General features: G+C 41.5%; 1 protein-coding gene across 5 annotated transcripts in view; it reads left to right on the forward strand.

Moving 5' to 3' along the window:
• RAB27A (RAB27A, member RAS oncogene family) overlaps positions 1 to 18,516 on the forward strand; it is a 63,845-nt gene that overhangs the window by 14,434 nt on the left and 30,895 nt on the right. For 2 of the 5 annotated variants that reach the window (XM_031672758.2, XM_072962365.1), the window contains exons 2-3: positions 527 to 569; positions 2,797 to 2,915. The exons of 1 other annotated variant lie outside the window; for it this stretch is intronic. The gene's annotated coding sequence lies outside the window, so the exon portion shown is untranslated. The remainder of the gene's footprint in view (positions 1 to 526; positions 570 to 2,796; positions 2,916 to 18,516) is intronic. 2 more of the 5 variants (XM_072962366.1, XM_072962364.1) reach the window with 1 other exon arrangement.

Genomic DNA, 18,516 nt, shown 5'->3' on the forward strand with positions numbered 1-18,516 from the left:
TAGTCTTAGTTCCAGCAGCATATCTTGGCTCCTTTCAATGTTTAGGCTTCCCTCCTGGGTTGGGCAGACTATCCAGAGAAGGCCATTTGAACCACCTGCCTGTGGAGTAAGCCTGCTTTCTGCAAGTCCAGCCTGAAGGTGGGGGTTGGGGGTGGAGGTGTCTTAACATTTACTCTGTATCTTCTCAGTGCCTCCCCTGCCACCACTGAGGTTGGGGTGACTCAGAGACCCTCTGAGAATTTGACCCTCAGAGTTTTACTCTCTCCAGAGAATAAACCTTCAACTTCTGCCAGAGCTAGAGGAGGTCCCAAGGCTGGCAAGTGTGAGGATTGGGGTGGAAACAGACTTCCACCAATTTTAGCCCCACTTTACCCTCCCCCCTCCTCCAGAGGTGTTTGGGGCTCCAACCACCTGAGCCTTTCTGAAGATTCTGTGATGAGCTGCTTCTCGCCTTTCCTACTGGCTGATAAGGAGTCAGCTTTCCCGGGTCTGCTAATCAATGACCTCTTGTTCATCCACTTTCTAGCTTCCCACACTGTGTTGCTGTTGTTTCCACTCACTTTGATTTGGTAAGTTGATGTCTCTAAGAAATAAAGTTCTCCTCATTGTTTTATTAGTGAGATTTGGGGAGGTGGTAGCATTAAATGTGTTTAGTATGCCATCTTTATCCTGAAGCCTGAAAGACATTTTTGAAAGCTTTCAATACAAGGAGCTTAAAAAAAGGTGGTGTTGCTCTATGGGGAAGGAAGACTGAGAGCTCTATGAAGAATGGGGTTGTCTAAGTTTTGCTTGCTACTCCAAGGGTAGTTCTAGGACGAGGAGCATCTTTGTTACCTGGGTATCACCTGGGTGCTCATTAGAAACGCAGAATCGCGAGCCCCACCCAGACCTACTGAATCAGCATCAGCAGTTTAACAAAATTCCCAGGAGACTCTCAGGCTTGCTGAAAGTTGAGAAGTGCTAATATGAAACTTTACTCAATTACTGTAATTTAGAATAAGCTAACTGGGATGAATTTTAATAAGGGATTTAAAACTTGGTAAATTCCCTTACTAAATTAATTATTCTCCAAATTCTGGAGGTGGCTATGAGAGAATAAAAAGGAATACATGTGTTTTCATGAATATGCACCCTTTCCCCTTCGTAAACCATGTGAACCAAAAACTCCATGCCATTTAGCACAAGGGATGTCAGGCTGGTTATGTTCAGGCATCTCCCGTTGCTCACAGTTCTTCCAGTTGGTGTTGGGACTTTGCAGATGGTGTAGGAGGAGTCTGCAGTCACACTCTGAGTGGTCCAGGTGAGAGGGTGGCTTCCCCTGGAGGCCAAGGGAGGAGCAATTGGTCTCATACCCAGCATCCAACCCAGTGACAGGCACGTGTTCAACTAGGGATTGTAGAATGAATGTGTCAAATAAGACACAGTTCCTGCCTTCAAGATATTCACCAACCAGCAAGAAATAAACTGGATAATTATCATACTGGGTTGACCTGTTCTTGGAAAGAGTAAGCGCAGAAAAAGGGCATCTAACGCAGCATTACCTGCAGCAGGAGGAGCCGAAGGATTAAGTCTCTTGGAGAACAGATTTGGTGGGTTAGAGCAGGGGCACTCAGGGGAATGTATCTGAATCACCTGGCGGGCTGCTTAAAACACAGACCGCTGTCCCCTATCCTTAGAATTTCTGATTCCGTACATCTGGGGTGGACCCGCAAGTGTGCATCTCTAAATTTCCCAGGTGATGCTGATGGCATTGCTGTCACATTTTGAAAACCATTTTAGGGAAAAAAACTGATTGAGAGAATTACAAATAGTTCTGGTGGCTGGAGTCAGAAGGCAGGGAACAGTCAGTGATAGAGAAGGCAAAGGTCTAAGGACTGGGGAGTTTACTGGCGAGGTCGTGGGAGCCATTGACAGGTTCTGCAGAGGACAGTGATGGACACCTACTTGCCTTTGGAAAAATCACTTTGGGTGCCGTGTGGCAGGTGGGTCAGTGGCTGGGCCAGAAAACCAAATATGTGGTTGATCACAGCCATTTTGATGAGAAAGAAAAACTTGGAATAAAGGTGAGAGGAGAAATGATTCCTGGAACTTGGCAGCTCATGGAAGTGGTGGGGGGAGTCACTGAGGACCGTCAGATGTCTGGCCGGTATGTGTGGAGATTGTGTTACCCAAGACCTAGGAAGAGAAGTGGGTCTGAAGCAGGATCTGGAGAGAAGAGTGCAGGAGGTAAGTTGAGGGAAGGACATGCTGAATTTAAGATCAGCAAGACATGTGGGTGGACCCCCTCAAGGTGACAGTTTTACTTATGGGTCCGGAGGCCAGAGCAAGAGGTCTGGGAAGTCAACTAGCCACATGACTTCTGCCACTTCTATTGATCTCCTGTAGTGTTTGTTTGGATCAGGCATTTGCAAAGAAACTATATTAGTATAACCTTTAAGGGCCCTGAGAATGCAGTGCTTTGAAAGATGTTTTCTTGGGAAATCAAATGTTCTACTCTTTTGATTAGGGGAAAAAAACAGTTGAAGTCCTATTTCTAACACTGGAAGAGGTTAACATAGCTGCCTTCTTTCTGAGAGGCCAGGAGAATTGGGTTTTAGGAAAAGCTTGAAAGGGGCAAAATCACTTGACTGGTTTGCAGGCCATATGACAACCAGCTGAGACTAATTAGCTGGATTGTGGGTTTTTACAAAGATGCCTGATTTTGAAAGTTGATGGAGCGAACTGCTTTTCGAAAGACTCTTTTGAAAACCGTTTACAAGTAGGCGATTTTAACTTTAACATTTCTGTTTGTATTAGACGAAAAGTGCCTTTTTAGAAGAGGACATGTGACTGCAAGTTGTCTAACTGTTGAAGTGTTGGGAATTCCAGCCTCTAAAGCCGTAGGAAAATCAAGCAACGATTTATATTCTGTCAAGGTATGGTTTTGGTTTTGGGGGGTGGGTAGGGACGTAGAGGTTTTGAGTTTGGCTTTGCCAATTTTTAGGTACTTAAAATATTTGCAGTTTAACATAAAATATTGCACGTATTAAGTTTTTTTTTTTTAAACCAAAGACTTCCTCAAGATGTCTACTACCTTTTGTGGGTCTAGTTTGAAAAGTGCATTTTCAATGTAAGTTTCTTGGGTTTAGTTTGAAAAGTGCATTTTCAGTGACCAGAGAGTGGGTCTGAGTACTGACTGCATTCTTCCTTCCTTTCTTTTCTGTACTTTATCAAAGTGACAAAGGCTCTTATTCTCGGATAATATATTGAATAAGAGAGCTGGTTAAGGAATTGAACTGCTCAAAGAGCCTTGCTTGTCCTCTGAGCATTTTATCCACAAAAATTCAAGCTTATTGGGATTTTGTTTTTAATACTGTTAATATTAATGGAGGCCTGTATAAGTATGTGTTTAGTATAAGGTGTGTTCTGACAATTACATTTGCCTTCAATTAATTTTGATGTGTTTGGAAATGTCATGGTGATCCTGTAAGGAAAGGTCCAAATAGTTTAGAGATGCTCAGTGACGGGACGCAGGAATGCAAGATCGAGGTGGGAGTGTGATGGGGTGTTTTATTGTACAGTTCCCTCTACTTTGAGATACGTGCTAGATACGTGCTAGGACCGCCATAGCACAGTATCACAGACTGCAGCTTAAGTAACAGACTTCTCGTCTGACAGTTCTCGAGGCCAGAAGTCTCAGATCGTGGTGTTGGTAGGGTTGGCTCCTTCTAAGAGTCGAAGGAGGAGGCTCTGTTCTAGGCCTCTCTCCGTGGCTTGGAGAGAGCTGTCGTCTCCCTGTGTCTTTTCTCTCATGTTTCCTCTATGGGTGGCTGTGTTCATATTTCTTGTCCTTATAAGGACACAAGTCATGGGATTAGGGCCCACCCACCCTCATGACCTCTTTTTACTTTGATTACCTCTCTGAAGACCCTGTCTCCAAATCAGGTCACATTCCAAAGTCCTGGGAGTTAGGACTTTCAACATCTGAATTTTGGGAGAACACAGTTCAGCTCATAACAGATACTTTTGAAAGATCTCATTACAGTACATTTTAAAGAGTTGCCTCCATGTGCAGGCGATGAATACTTGTTAAGCAAAGTGCTGAGACTGTTTTGGATGTGGCGTACATGAAGAGGCACAAGATGTGGTCTCTGCCCCCTAACGTCGGTCGACTCAAATGTATGGATATAACATCATGAGTGTATGTGTTCACTCATCTCTTCCACTGAACTGTGGCCACTTGCGTAGCTGGGTGTCCCTGGAGACGCAGTCAGCATCCTGGCACACAGGCAGCGTCATATTCTTTGAGAGGCACCTGGAAGGGCTCCTTTGCTCCTGAGCACCCTCAGAATAGGCTCGGAGAGTAGAAGGACCCTTAGCATTCATCTAGTCTGACCTCCTCATTTCACAGAGGAAGAAATTGAAGCTTCAAAGTGCTAAGGGCATTTGGTCGATTATAGTGTCAGAGCCAGTGCAGTGCCTGACTTCCAGTGCACCAACCAATACATCATTTTCTTTTCTTTGCCGCAAGTTCATGCTTTCACCTAGGAGTGAACCCCGAGTCCCATTGTCAGAAATTGCTGGGAAAGAGCCTGGATAAAAAGCTGGCATTCTCTGTTGAGATTCTTGGGTTCTAACTACCAGAAAGAAAAAAAAAAGCTTGGGGGAGGAGTGTTGATTCTCGAGGGCACCTCACCCATAGAATGCCCAGCTTGTACCGAGTGCGTCCCAAAGGCGTCTCCTCCCACCTTGGCTGCTTTCTCCGTCTCTTACCACTTTCCCTTAGATCTTTCCAGACTGGGTTCAGTGACCCAGAAGCCGTTAGAATACAAACAACATTTTTTCTTCTTTCTTGCTACTGCTGCCACCCACAAGACAGGAACTGCGGCAGAGAGAGAATGTTGATGCAACGCTGCCGGCCGCAGGATGGCACCATGGCAACCAAGACCTGCGCACGTTAGCAGGGCTGGGAGCCCAGGGTGCGTCCTTCTCTGCCGCTGCTGCAGCTTCTGCGCTCTCCAGACCCTCAGCCCTTGAGAGCTCACAGCACAGGCTCACCACCTCCCTCTGTTTCTCTCTTCCCCTTTGAGGATTCAAGCTTCCTGAGATTTTGGCCCGTGTTTTGCTGTTATTCCTGCCTCTGAACTTGGTTGATTTATAGCTGGAGCCGGGTGGCAGCAGCTGTGAAAGCTGATGAGTCATGGACCAGGTCCATGAAAAACAAAAGCCGATTTTTGCCGAAGCCATAATTCTTGAGTGCTGTCTTTGCAAGAGGACACCTTCCTGCTTTCTTCAGTGCTCCAGGGGTGGCTGCAGCATGGCTGGGGCCCTGCCCTCTTAGCCAAGCAGAGGCTGGGTTCAGTGGGGGTTGGAGGGTAGGGAGGGAGGTGATGAAACGAGATGAAGACGCTGCTTGAGGGATGAGCTTGCATTGCTCCTTCTTCTCTGGAGGCAGAAGCCACTTGGCTCAAACACAGATGCAAAGCATCCAAGAGCTGAGAGCATCAATTTGTTTTCTTCTTTTACCATTTCATGATCTCTTGTGCTTCTCTTCTCCCCTGTATAATCTGTAAAGGGATCCTTTAGCTCTAAGTGCTGGATTTATCACTTGGCAAATATTGAATGGATCCTTTGTTGTCACAAGGAGAACGTCCAGGCTGCTTTGAGCTCGCACCTCTGTGCTGTGGTGCCTGTCCCAGTCTGTGGACTCTCGCTTGAAAAATCTCCTTCTTGGTGTCCTTCTTGGAAATCTCGTGCTGAACCTTACATTTCGGGTCTCTCTTCACTCTAAATGGCCGTCCTGTCTCTCCCACGGCCTCAGGAAATCAACTTGTGTTGGTGACTCTAAAATCCATATTGTTAACTCTTATTTGAGCCCAAGTTCTGTTTCCCAAATGCCGACTACACACAGCTCTCTGGATGTCTCTGAAACATGAGGGGCATTTAACTGCTCGTGTCCCTTATAGTGTTGCATGGTAGTTGAGAGCGTGTATGGGTTCAAATCTTGACTTTGCCTTTTATTGGCTGTGTGACACTGAAGAACTTACTTAACCTGCCTGTGCATCATTTTTCTCATCTGTAAATTAGTTCATGGGGTTGTTATGAGGCCCTAAATGGGTTAATATTTTCAAGGGCTTAGAAAAGTATTCAGTGTTAGTTATAATCATCTCAAACCAGCTTTTCCTCTCTTGGTTAATGATAATGCCTTTCATTCAGTTACCAAACTAAAAGTTTTGTTTCTCTTTAACTCCTCTACCAGTTTATTAAGAAATTATACCGATTTTCTGCCTCCTAAATATATCTTGAATTAATCCCTTCCTCTTCATTCCTGCTGTCACCAACACAGGTCACTCACTGCCTCTCCTCATCTATTCCTGGTCTCTGTATTCCCAGCCTTCCCGTGGCTTCCAGAAAGATCTTTCTAAGGTGCCGACCTTGTGTTCTTCTCCTTCATAAAAGCCTGCAGTGCCTTCCATTGCCCAGAGGATAACGCAGAGACTTTCTAGTGCCATGTAAGAGTCCTTTCAGTCCTGGGTCCCAAAGTCTCTCCCATCTTTTCAGCCTGTCTAGACGCCTCCTCTCTCACTCCCATGCAGCCCTTGAGCCGCGTCCATCTGCTGAGATTCCCTAAATGCATCATAACCTTTTCCCTCTTAGACGTGTGCAGGTGCAAATGCTCTTCCCTGACTTCCACCCTCCCAGTTGCTCACCGCAGCACCTGCTCTCTTCTCATGACTCTAAGCCTGGTCTGTGTTTTTTACTTTGGGCAACAGACAGCCTTCACCTCATTCCATCAAAACTCAGTTACACCTTTTGGGTTGGCGTCGGTGACCCTTTTGTTGATGGCGTCCGTTATCCTCAAAGGATAATGCTTATTTGACATAGGAGGTCAAGTCCTTTACCACATTGTCAATGAACTGTGATTTTTGTTCATTCACGTTTGTCATTTGTCCCTCTGTGTACTGATGTAAGTCCTTGTCTCAGGTGCCCCCTGTGCAGTGGCGTGGTGGCCCCACCCGCTCTACCCCAGGCCTCCCCAGTGCCCAGTGTTGTGTGCACATTCCTGTAACAGTTTTCCTCCCCCTGCATTTTCACTGTTCATAGCCACGTAGAGTGCTGCTGTTAGACTGCTGCTCTCCCACAGCCTAGTTGTCGGTGCTTAACGCGGTGATGCGGGCACGGCTGGTTCTCAGTGCTAATTTGTTAGATGCATGATGTTTTAACCGATGGGTTCAGCAGCCACCACCTGATTTCAGTCATTCCTACCAGGCTCTGCTGGTAGATTATCTTTGGATCATTGGTGTAGGACAATCCACTTATCAAATTTTATTTAAAATTATTAACACCTTTTGGATTGGTATTTATGTATCACTTTGCATTCAGTTTTGGTTGTGATGAAAGATATTTGGTGTTTCTGTATTTCTTGGGATGTACTTCCATATCTGTCATAGACATTCCCTACATCATCCTATGCTGTATAATTTTTGCAATTTTATATTTGTCTCTTGAGCCAAGTTTTTCCTCTAAAGTAACTGAAAAGTGCTGTTAAAATAATAGATTTCCATCTTGTCTAGTTTTTATAGTCCTGAAAAGTGTTTAAGAACTAAAAGTCATTGGAAAGAAATAAGATAGGCTGTTTCTTTTCAGTTTTTATTGAGATATAGTTGGTTATAATGTGTCAGTTTCTGGTGTACAGCATAATGTCCCATAGACTGTTTCTTTAATGACCTTAGAAACTTACTGCTGGCAGTGGTCTTGGGGCTTTTAGGAGTCAGGTATGAACTACAGTTTTATATATTCTTGTAATGTTTAATCTGCTTTTCTTAGGATTAAAGGCTCTAGAAGTTTGAGAGCTGTTTGCTGATTTCTATTTTTTTTTAACTGCCCCTTTTCATTTCCAGATCATGCCTTATCTAACATCCTTGGTCAAATAAATATATTTTATGAAGCTAAATACCGACTTTAGGATGATTGTATAGGCCAATTAAAAAAACAACTTGGCAAAGGTTTTCAAAACTGCATCTTAAATAATTAGTTTAGAAATGTAGATTCAACTTCTTTAATTTTAAAAATAAGATAACACCTTTTAAAAACTGATATGATCACATTTTTGACTAATAGAGGCAGATGGCAGATTAGGTAAGGTCTATGGCAAGACAAGAAAGATGAGGAACCTTTTGAAAAATTGTTTTACATTTTTAATTTTATTAATTTTTATTTTTAATTTTATTTTTACATTTTTATACAGTTTTTAGAGGTAGCTTTCCATTTACCATTATTACATGATTTTGACTATATTCCCCATGTTGTACAATACATCCTTGAGCATATCTTACACCCAGTAATTTGTGCTGTTGCCCCCCCGACTGATAACCACTAGTTTGTTTTCCATATCTGTGAATCTGCTCCTTTTTTGTTATAGTCACTAGTTTATTTTTTAGATTTCACATACAAGTGATAACATACAGTATTTGTCTTTCTCTGTCTGACTTATTTCACTTAGCATAATGCCCTCCAAGTCCATCCATGCTGCTGAGAATGGCAAAATTTCATTCTTTTTTATAGCTGAGTCATATTCACTGGGGTGTGTGTGTGTGACACATATCACATCGTCTTTATCCATTCATCTATTGATGGACACTTAGGTTGCTTCCATATATTGGCCATTGTAAATAACGGTGCTAGGAAAATTGGGGTGTGTGTACCTTCTCGAATTAGTGTTTTTTGTTTTTTTTTTTTTTTTGGATACATACTCTGAAGTGGAATTGCTGGGTCATATGGTAGCTCTACTTTTAGTTTTTTTGAGGAAACTCCATACTGTTTTCCATAGTGACTGCACCAATTTACAGTGCCCCCAACAGTGCACGAGGGGAGGAACCTGTTTCATACACACTTCCACAGTCATTTCTCCAGTTATCTGGAGGAGACACTGACTTTTTTCCTAAACTGTAGCCTTCTGGGTGAGTCACATAGTTGTGTGTGAGTGTGTGGGCGGTGGGGTTGGGTGGGGAGTGTACAGATGAGGCTCTGTAGCTCTTTTAGCTTTCCTGTTCTATGCCATTGGACTATAGAGTTCTTTCCCTAGGGAACCCCAGCTTTAATGTACTGTTTAGAACTACAGATTACTTACAGAAATTCTACAACCTGAGACACTAGACTCTTCATAAACTTCCTCTTAGAACCCACCTCACCCCTATCTAGCTGAGGTGTTAATCTCATGAGCTCCTTCCATTACTCTGGCCATATGTACTAACCACACTTGGTGTCTTGCTTCACTGGTCACTGTTCTCCATTTGATGGTAAGTTTTGTGAGGGCAGGTGCTGCTTCTGTCTTACTTGCATTTCTGTTACCTTGCATAGTGTTTGCCTGTGGTGGGCACTCAACTGTTAAATGAATGAACAAAACAGACATATAATGACCCCTCATTAAGACAGACCTACCCAGACTTTCTAGAGGTATAACCCCCTTTTGCTGCAGCATGGCACAAATTGGATTTGTTCACCTTGCTTTAAATAAAAGGAAGTACCTACATTCTTCCCTCTATCCTCAGATTGAACAAATTAGATGATCATTGTTGCTGGTCTGGTTTAGGTTCTGAACCAAGGTTTTGAAGCATGCGTGGCCCATCTGATGGATAGTGTTGAATTACAGAATATATAAAAGCGTCACTTTTTATCTCTCTTAAGATGCTTACCACTTTTGAAATCTGTTGCCCTAATTGCTAAGTGTTATAATGGGGGAGCTTGAGCCCCTGTACTTAAAGTCAAACATAGTATTGAAAGAAAATTCAGGAGATAGCTAATGATTTTCTGATGTTTATCTAGGGAGTAAGGCACTTATTAGGTATTTCATTTTTTAAATTCATTCAAATATTTATTAATGACTCTGAGAACTGTACCCTCCTCTCCTGCAAGGATGGACATGGAGGAAACAGAATGGCTTTGAAGGATAAATTTCAGGTAGAGCGTATAAGTAAAGAGCAGAAGTTGGGAAGGTTGGAGAAAAAACTAGAAGAAAGAAAAAATAAAGATCAAAGGTAACTAATTGTAAAAGATTATAAATGAACAGATTAAAAGAGAAAAAAATCACATAATTTCCGCAATAGATTTAGAAAGAAAATTAGATAAAATTGATATGCATTCATAATACTCATTCTTAGAAAACTAGGAATAGATGGAGAACTTCCTTAACCTGATAAGAGTATCTACTGGAAACCTACAGCAAATGTTATTCTTAACAGTGAAACTATAGAATGGAGACAAGATTATTTACTCAATACTCTTGCAAGTTTTAACAAACACAGTAAGGCAAAGAATCTGAACAAAAGATTAGAAAGGAAAAAAAAAGATGCAATCAGTTTTCAACTATGTATAACAAATCATTAGAATTAGTGGGGCTAAGTAATAATGGAAGGTGTATGTAATATATATATTTAAAAGATATCACTTACAATAGTGACCAAATATAAAGTATCGGTAAGTCTAAAAATGTACAAGGTCTTTTTTTGTTGTGATTGTTTTGTTTTGTTTTCGAGGAGAGGGGTTAATTAGGTTTATTTATTTGTTTTTAGAGAAAGTACTGGGATTGAACCCAGGACCTCGTGAGGCTAAGCACGCACTCTACCACTGAGCTATACCCTCCCCCAAAGTGTACAAGGTCTTTGTAAGGAGAATTTACTTTGACAACATTTTTAAAGGCATTAAAGAAGATACAAATAAGTTGGAGAGATCAGTCAGTAGCATGAATAGGTCAATCTTCTCAATTTGATCTGTAGATTTCATGTACTCCCATTCAAAATTTCTATATGGTTTTTGAGGAGCTTAGGTGGAAGTTTGAAAGGTCAAGAATGTCGACAGTAAGGTAGAAGCAACTGTCCTCCCACATATAAATGATAAATATAAGCTGTACTATAAAGTCATAGTAATTAAGGCCTTATGACATTGGCCCAGGGATAATGGAAATGATCAAGGAATAGAAGAGAGAGTCCTGAAACAGGTCTTCCAAAACATGGTGAATCACTAGGGAAAGGACAATTTTTCTCAATGAATGGCACTATGATGATTAGGTGTCCTTCAGAGAAAAATAATGAAATTGGATTCCTACATATGCCTTAAAAAATTCCCAATGGATTGAAGACTTAATGCGAAAGGCAAACTCTTTTGGAAAATAATGTAGAAGAATATCTTTGTCACTTTAAGCAAAGCAGGATTTCTTCAATGCGGTGTAAAGAGAACTAGCTATGAAAGAAAAGATGGAGAGAGTTGACTGAAGACTGAGCATTAAAAAGGTGAGAAGACAAACCACAAACAGGAAGAAGATATTTGCAACATCTGTAACTGACAAAGGACTAGTATCCAGGATATATGAAGAAATCCTGCATGTCCATAAGAAAAAGACAACCCAATAGAAAAATAGGGAAAAGCCATGACTGTGCTTTTCTGTAAGAAGAAATTGAATGGCCAACAAATTAAATTAAAAAAAAAAAGAAAAAGAAATTGAATGGCTCAACCACATTAGCAATCAGAGAAACACTAACTTAGACCATTTTGAGAAGTCTGCCAACACCAAATGTTGGTGAAGGTGGGACTGTGAAACAACTATGTTGGGCAACAATTTAGCATTATCTTCTATAATTGAACATGCGTGCACGTATGCCCCAGGAATTTTGCTCTTTGGCCTCTACCCTGGATCAGAGTCTCCTTTGGTGTTCCCTTAGTTGATTCAGATGTGTTGAGATACTGAACCCTTCTTCTCTCAGGGTGGCTGGGCAGGCCCTGGCATTGCTGGAGTTCCCAAATCTGTTGTCTTCCATCATGAGCATTTGACCAAGTTTGTAACACAAATAGCATGAAAAGGGTTAGGAAGCAATTTCCTGGAGAAGCTCTTGCTGGCATGTATTAGGAGATGGGGCACATGCGTATTTATAAAAAGTATTGTTTTATTTTGAGTGAGAACAAAAACATGGGGGACATGGTTTAGTTAAACTGATTCTCTTCTGAAAACCCACAAGCATTAAGTGATTAGAGAAGGGTTTTGGCTTGTCATTTCTTAACATCAGTAGTAAAAGTAGTCGTTATTTTGAGCCAAGTAAGAGAGGCTGAGGACAAGGCTGAAGGAAAATGATATACTCCTGGCCAGTAAGTATTTTTATTAACATGTAGTCACATGGGTGGTGTATGGTGATGTTTTGAATGTGAGGTCTAAGTTTTGAGTGAATCAATTCCCTAATAAAGGCTCCCCAAAGAAGAGAATGGTGTGGAGGCAAAGAGATACCCAGCTGTCTTCACTGACATTTCCCTTTACTTGCTGCCAGATAATGTATCTTACAACAGAGGAATGATGTCTGTAAATGAAGTTTCATCAGGACAGCAGGGACTGCCCATTATGTCCCGTGTAACTGAGTTTGAGTGAGAACACCAGTGATCCTTCGTTTTGGGTGTCCCCTCTTCTGTGGTTTGTACATTCATAGCCTTCTTTCAGGACCTTTCAATGTTGGCGCCTCTGCCTCTGTCCCAAGGACAGAGATAAACATGGGACCCTAGGGAATGGGAATGGTTTTTAAGCATTTCTCTGTGATGTGGCTTTGTTGACCCCTACCACTCAACCCGTCCCAGCCCAGTCTCATCATCTATCCCCTCCAAAAATCTGGTACCCACCCACAAAAGCCTTATGCCCTCTCCAACTTTCTCCCTTCCCCTACTTCAAATGTCCTGTTTCCAGAATCACCGTTTTGCTGTGTTGGTTACCCAGCTTCATTCTTTGAAGTACTTTCTCTGTGCTACTTCCCCTTCTAGTCAGTGAGGCACTACTATTATTTTTAAAACTCATGTCTCTTGGATCCTTTCCATCTGATTCCCATGTCTAGGCTCTCATCTCTAAGAAGCGAGGTGATACAGAGCACGGCTGCCACCATGACCCCATTTAGATTTCTCATCACTAAACTCTGGACTTTGAACCTAGAATCATGGAGTATAAAGTGTTTGTGGAGGGTGAGGACCATTGAGTTCAGACCTCTTTCTTGTCTCAAGTGTAGGAAAATGAGGCCAGAGAGGGTGGGTACCCATGCTGGATCACACACAGATGAAGCAGGGCTGGAACTAGTACCCAGCACACTGATGGGCTGGTCGCCCAGCCGTCTTCAACTTGCTGCATTACCTCCTAAGCATTCCTTTGACTTTATAGCCAATTTTATAGTTATTTGTGTATTTGTCATGTTCTGTGATTGCAAATTTTGAGGGGAAGAATTATTCACATTTGTAGCCTTTGAAGTAATAACAAGGCTTCTCAATACTTGAATGGAAGCCAAAACATACTCTTTCACCAAACCTGCTATCTTTCTGACTCCTCACCATTTAGCTAAATTCTTGCTGACTTTGAAGGTGTTCGGCCCATGTGCTGGTTCAGATTGTGTCCTGTTTCTGACCTCTCTGGGTCTTTAATCCTCTTAACGATATTGCTCGATAAATGCTTCCATAATGCAGCAACAGGCAGGGAGTGGTGGCATGACTTGCCATAGATCACACAGCAAGGAAGTAAGTAGCAGAGTTCTTGTGTTCTGACTTCAAGCCCATTTCACTTTTGATCTCCTGTGCTGGGTGACATTCTGCTTCCGGATTATCTTGTCTCATTTGTCCTTTGTTGAAAATGAGTTCATTTTGTCTCCTCTTCCCGAATACCAGCTTCCTGAGGGGAGTGGCTGGATCACATATTTCTTTTGTGCCATTTATAATTGCCACACAGTACTGGGCGTGGAGAAATTGCTTATCAAATACTGTTGAATAGAACTCAAATACAACTTAACCAAAAAAGAGCAGTTATCAGTGGAGCTCCCAGACACTTTGAGTCATTCCTGAATGAAATCAGCAGGGAACAAAAGGAAATAGAGGAAGGAAGAGGCTGTTAGAGAAAGCCAGATGGTAGACACAATTAGCAGTTGACTGACAGCTGGCCTGTTGTCCGTCCAGTGGTGCGGGGTGGTGGGGAGGCAACACACAAGAAGGCAGTCCAGGAAACCTGCCAACTTACCCAGGAGATGAGAGATGGGAGAGGAGTACTCAGAAGTAGCATAATACCCGTACTAGTTCACCAAGGTGAAGCACTCATACACACTGAGAAGACGGTGGTTGAAAGACTATCCAGAGCCTGAAGTGGCTTATGAGGGCTGGTCTCCAGGGTGAGAGTGCAGTGGGCAGAGATGCCTTCGGCTTAATTCGTGGTCATTCTGTCAATTACTGGGGCTGTGAGAAGAGGAACCCAAGTAGGTGAGGATGTTTCCATTGAAACAACTTCCTTTCCCCTTTCTCTCCTTTGGTGATCAGTGGGGTCTCAGTCCTGAGCCCTGATGGTCAGAAGTGAAAGGAACTCAAATAATTGCATGCGTCCTCTGTGCATGGAGGTGTGTTGTGTTGGCCAGCTCCATGGCTTTTCTGGTACTGCCTCATTTCACATATTTTTGTGCATTTGCCCTATAAATGAGTGAAAAGGCTTCAAAAATTCCAGAGGTTTTTGCAACTAAGCCATATTTCCAACTCTGCCTTTTTCCAAAGGGTCATAAGAAAACAGATCTTGGTTTGGAAAATCACACTGCATCTCCTGAGTTCATAAACATTTTGCTTCTGAACAAAATGTAAAACTTCTTACACTAGAATGCATGTGCAAAATGTCCAGGTTCCCAACAGAAGCCTGCACGTGTTCTTTGTGAGCGTCTGTCTCCTACAGAGAATGTAAGATCAAGAGCTTTTAGCTTAGAAGCAGTAGAACTTAAATCTGTCCCTTCCTGCGTCAGAAATGTTTAGTTTAAAACTACCTTGGTAAGAACTAAAGCTTTATGTATCTCTACTGCTTAGAGGTACCAGTAATTAAGGGAACTTATTTCAAATTAAACATTGTAATTTCTATGCAGAACAATTCATTTTCCTTATCATGTTCTCTCTAAAATGTTCCAAAAAATGTAAATATGGAAAAGCTTTTCTTAGACATTCATATGAGTTTTTAAGGTGATATCTCATTTCTGAGAAAATTGATTAATATCATAAGAAGTTTTGGGTTATTTTTTAATATTTGATAGCTAAATAGCAGTTGTATTTTTATGTGATGTGCAAATACATATAGGAAAATTCTACATTAAAAATCTACGTATCAGTTAAATATGGATAATATATATTTTTTTTAATGGAAAGACAATTCCTGAGGTCAAAACATTGAACTTAACAAACTTTTGCAGTCAAATTTCTTGGTATGTGGAGGTTAACTTTGTACTTGAAAAACTGGGCTTACTAAAACATGATTATGGAATTATGAGGAAGATTTTCATATATGGCTTATAAAATCTTTTCTACTACTTTACAGTCACCTCTTTCATCTACAGATCTCATTAAAATGAAGTATAATATCACATGTTTCTTCAGTTTCCTCCAAACCCTCAAACAAAATTTCTAAAGTTGTGACTTATATCAATTTCTTAGAAACACATGAATATTTACATCTTCATGGTGTTCCTTCCTTGGGCTTTGTTCTCCTCTTGTCTATAATTTCTTTTCCTTCTTGGCTTGTTCTCTTGCTGATGCATAGTTTCCTCTATTTTGTGTCAGTAAATCTTTGTTGAGGTTTCTTTATTCACTGCTTTTTAGCAAGGCCCTGTAGGAGCTTTCTGTCCTGCTTACTGACTTTAGTCCCTATATTCTTAGCCTCCTGCCTTCAAATATCTTTCTCAGAGATGCGTTAAAAAAATATGAGCTTGGTTCTCCTAGGTGTCCTTATCCCAGGCTAGGCTGATGACAAAGACAGTATGGCTTTGGGAGCCGAGTTTTAACCTGGATGCTTGACTTTCCATCTGCCCAGGGCAGGTGGAGGATGATTAGCGAAGGAACCTGGTTGGATCAATTAGAAAGCCTTTGGAATTGAATGGGCTCATCAGAGGAGAGAGAGGAAGTAGATGGAATAAATTGCCCTGACTTGGAAGGTAAGAATCTCTCTGGCTCTTGATAAAGTGACAACTACCTGGGTCTTTTCTAGGTAGTGGTCCTACTGGCTCCCTTGACCTAAGTGGTCTCCATGGTAGTCCCCCTGAATTCCTCAAATCCATAAGCCACGTCTCCTCTTTTTGATTTGCTCCTTAGTTTTGTTCGTGTTTGACTTTGATGTGACTTTGACCATCTGTCTGGGACCTTCATTTGTATTTACCCCTTCTGGCCTGAAGTTGATTCTGTGCCACCTTCATGGGAGGCTGCCTACTCTGGTGAGGAACACTAGGGATTGCTCTGTTCCTGCCTTCCCCACACCCTTCCCTCCTTCCCTGGAACTTTCTAATGGTTCTAAGTAGCAGTGCTATCCTGAAGACCATTCCTCGTGACATAGCCATTAGCTGGAACAAGGGGTGGAGAAAATATATCACTTGAAATTTCTTCTGAGTTGACAGGAAAATGTCACGTTAGTGAGGAAAATTTTAAGTTTTTCTCCCATCAGTATATATATTTTTAAAAACCATGCCTCTTTATGTAATTCCGTGCTATAATTTGTTTATTTATTTTTGGATAGCTGGAAATTTTAATACACCCTATCTCAGTATTGCTAGAACAAGAAGATTTTAATAGAATAGAAAGGGCTTAGAACATATGAAAAAACAGTATCAGCAAAGCTGACCTAATTAATATACATAAAGCACTGTACCCAACATCTGCAGAATACAAGTTTCAATGAACTGAAATCTTGCAGAAAGTGTTCTCTAGTCACGACAACTTAGCTAAGTCAATAATAAGAATAAAATGAGAAAAATTCCCCAAATGTTTGAACATTAAGCACTTTGATTCTAAATAACCTATGGGTAAAAGGTAAGATCACAATGAAAATTATTAAATATTTAGAACTAATAATAATAATAATAATATAAATAATAATACTATAATTTAGTATAAAGTGGCTTCTGCTATAGCACAAAATAATATATTCTCACTTATTTTAAATTTGCTATATCAACATTTCATTGTGTTCTTCAAAGCATATCTTGACTTTTGAGGGTTGCCCCCAAGCATAGGTTGTTGAGGCCATCATGACCAAGCTGGATGTATTTCCTGATGCCCTTTGGGAAAGGATCACCAGTGTAGCTGGTTACAGACATCCTCCCAACGGTTCCCATTTTCAAGGACATGGGTTTTCTGTCCCAAGGGGGATGCTGCCCCTTAGTTCACTTCTGGCCAATTTGGTCTAGATTTTCCCGGGACTGTTCAGCCTTGAACCCATAGCTCTTCTTTCCATTTGAGTAACCCAATGATTGCTGTCTTTCAGACTTGTCCTAGAGACTTACTCTCTGAAGTTCCATGTAGCCCTTCTTGAAGTTCTCACCAGGGTCACCCAGTACACTCCAGATTTTCACTCCCAGATAAGAAGAGTCCTAAGGTTGTGGTTCAGTGGGGGAGATTTGAGAGATGGCCTCTTTAGGAGATGCTGAATAAAAAAACCCAGCAGGTCTTATAGATGAGTTGTCAGTTGGAGGTGTTTAGGTGGACAGGAAGCGTTGTGTACGAAGTTGAAGGCAGATGAGATTATTCAGAGCCATTTGAGGTCGAGCTTTCTGTGTTTGTTTTCCATGTGTGTACAATGGACCTCTTATTAGGTCCTTGTTGGGCCCACAGGCCTTGGAGGTGGAGTCTTACTTCATTTCTTTTGTCACAATGGTTCTACCTTCATCTGTTTTATATGTTAGAGTGCCATGTAAGATTTCATTTGAAGAAACTTGCTAAAGAAAGTTTGCCACCAGCTGGACCAGAACAGTTTTCTGAGGGAGTGAAAGATTTGCTGCAATGATATTACGTGGGTTTTCTGAGACCTTATGCAAGAATATCCAATGGACTGTGAAGACACTGGTCTGCTATGGGAGAAGTGACCCAAACTTAGAATAGCTTTCAGTCAGACAAGAAGCTCCCTAAACACAAAGTCATCTCGCCAGTGATCTGTAGTAAAATGTTACGACGCAGCATGCTGTGCTCATTCGTTATTGCTCAGCTGACTGTCCTAACAGGGTGAGGGGCAACATGTGCTGAAGAGATGTGCCTGAGCCTTACTGTCATTTACAGAGTGTGGCTTGCATATGCTTCCTTAACTATTTTCACTAGAGCAGACACATAGATCCATTCCGAACTAAAAAAAAAAAAAAAAAAGAGAGCGAGAGAGAGAAAGGAAATGAGGAAAGGCTAGTGCAAATTACAGCCTTCTCGATTAATGACACATGTATAAGAATTTCAAATAATATGTATGCACTAAAGACAGAAGCAAATAACTTAGCCAAGCAGCCTAAGTGAACAGTTTGGAGGTCTGTAAATCTAGTATATAACCATTCGACTGAAAGTTTTCATTCCAGTTGAAAAAATAACAGTAAAGAGGAAAAGGACATTTGAATAAAGTACTCTTAAAGTACCTCCATGGGGCCTGGGGTTCCACAGACTCGGTGCTTCTCTAGTAAGGACCGCAGTGCCTTGTTCCTTGGTGATGTGTTATCGTCATCTCCTTTAAAACGCTGCCTTGTGCTTATTTTCTAAAAA

This window comes from Vicugna pacos, chromosome 6 (assembly GCF_048564905.1).
Source record: "Vicugna pacos chromosome 6, VicPac4, whole genome shotgun sequence".
NCBI lineage: Eukaryota > Metazoa > Chordata > Mammalia > Artiodactyla > Camelidae > Vicugna > Vicugna pacos.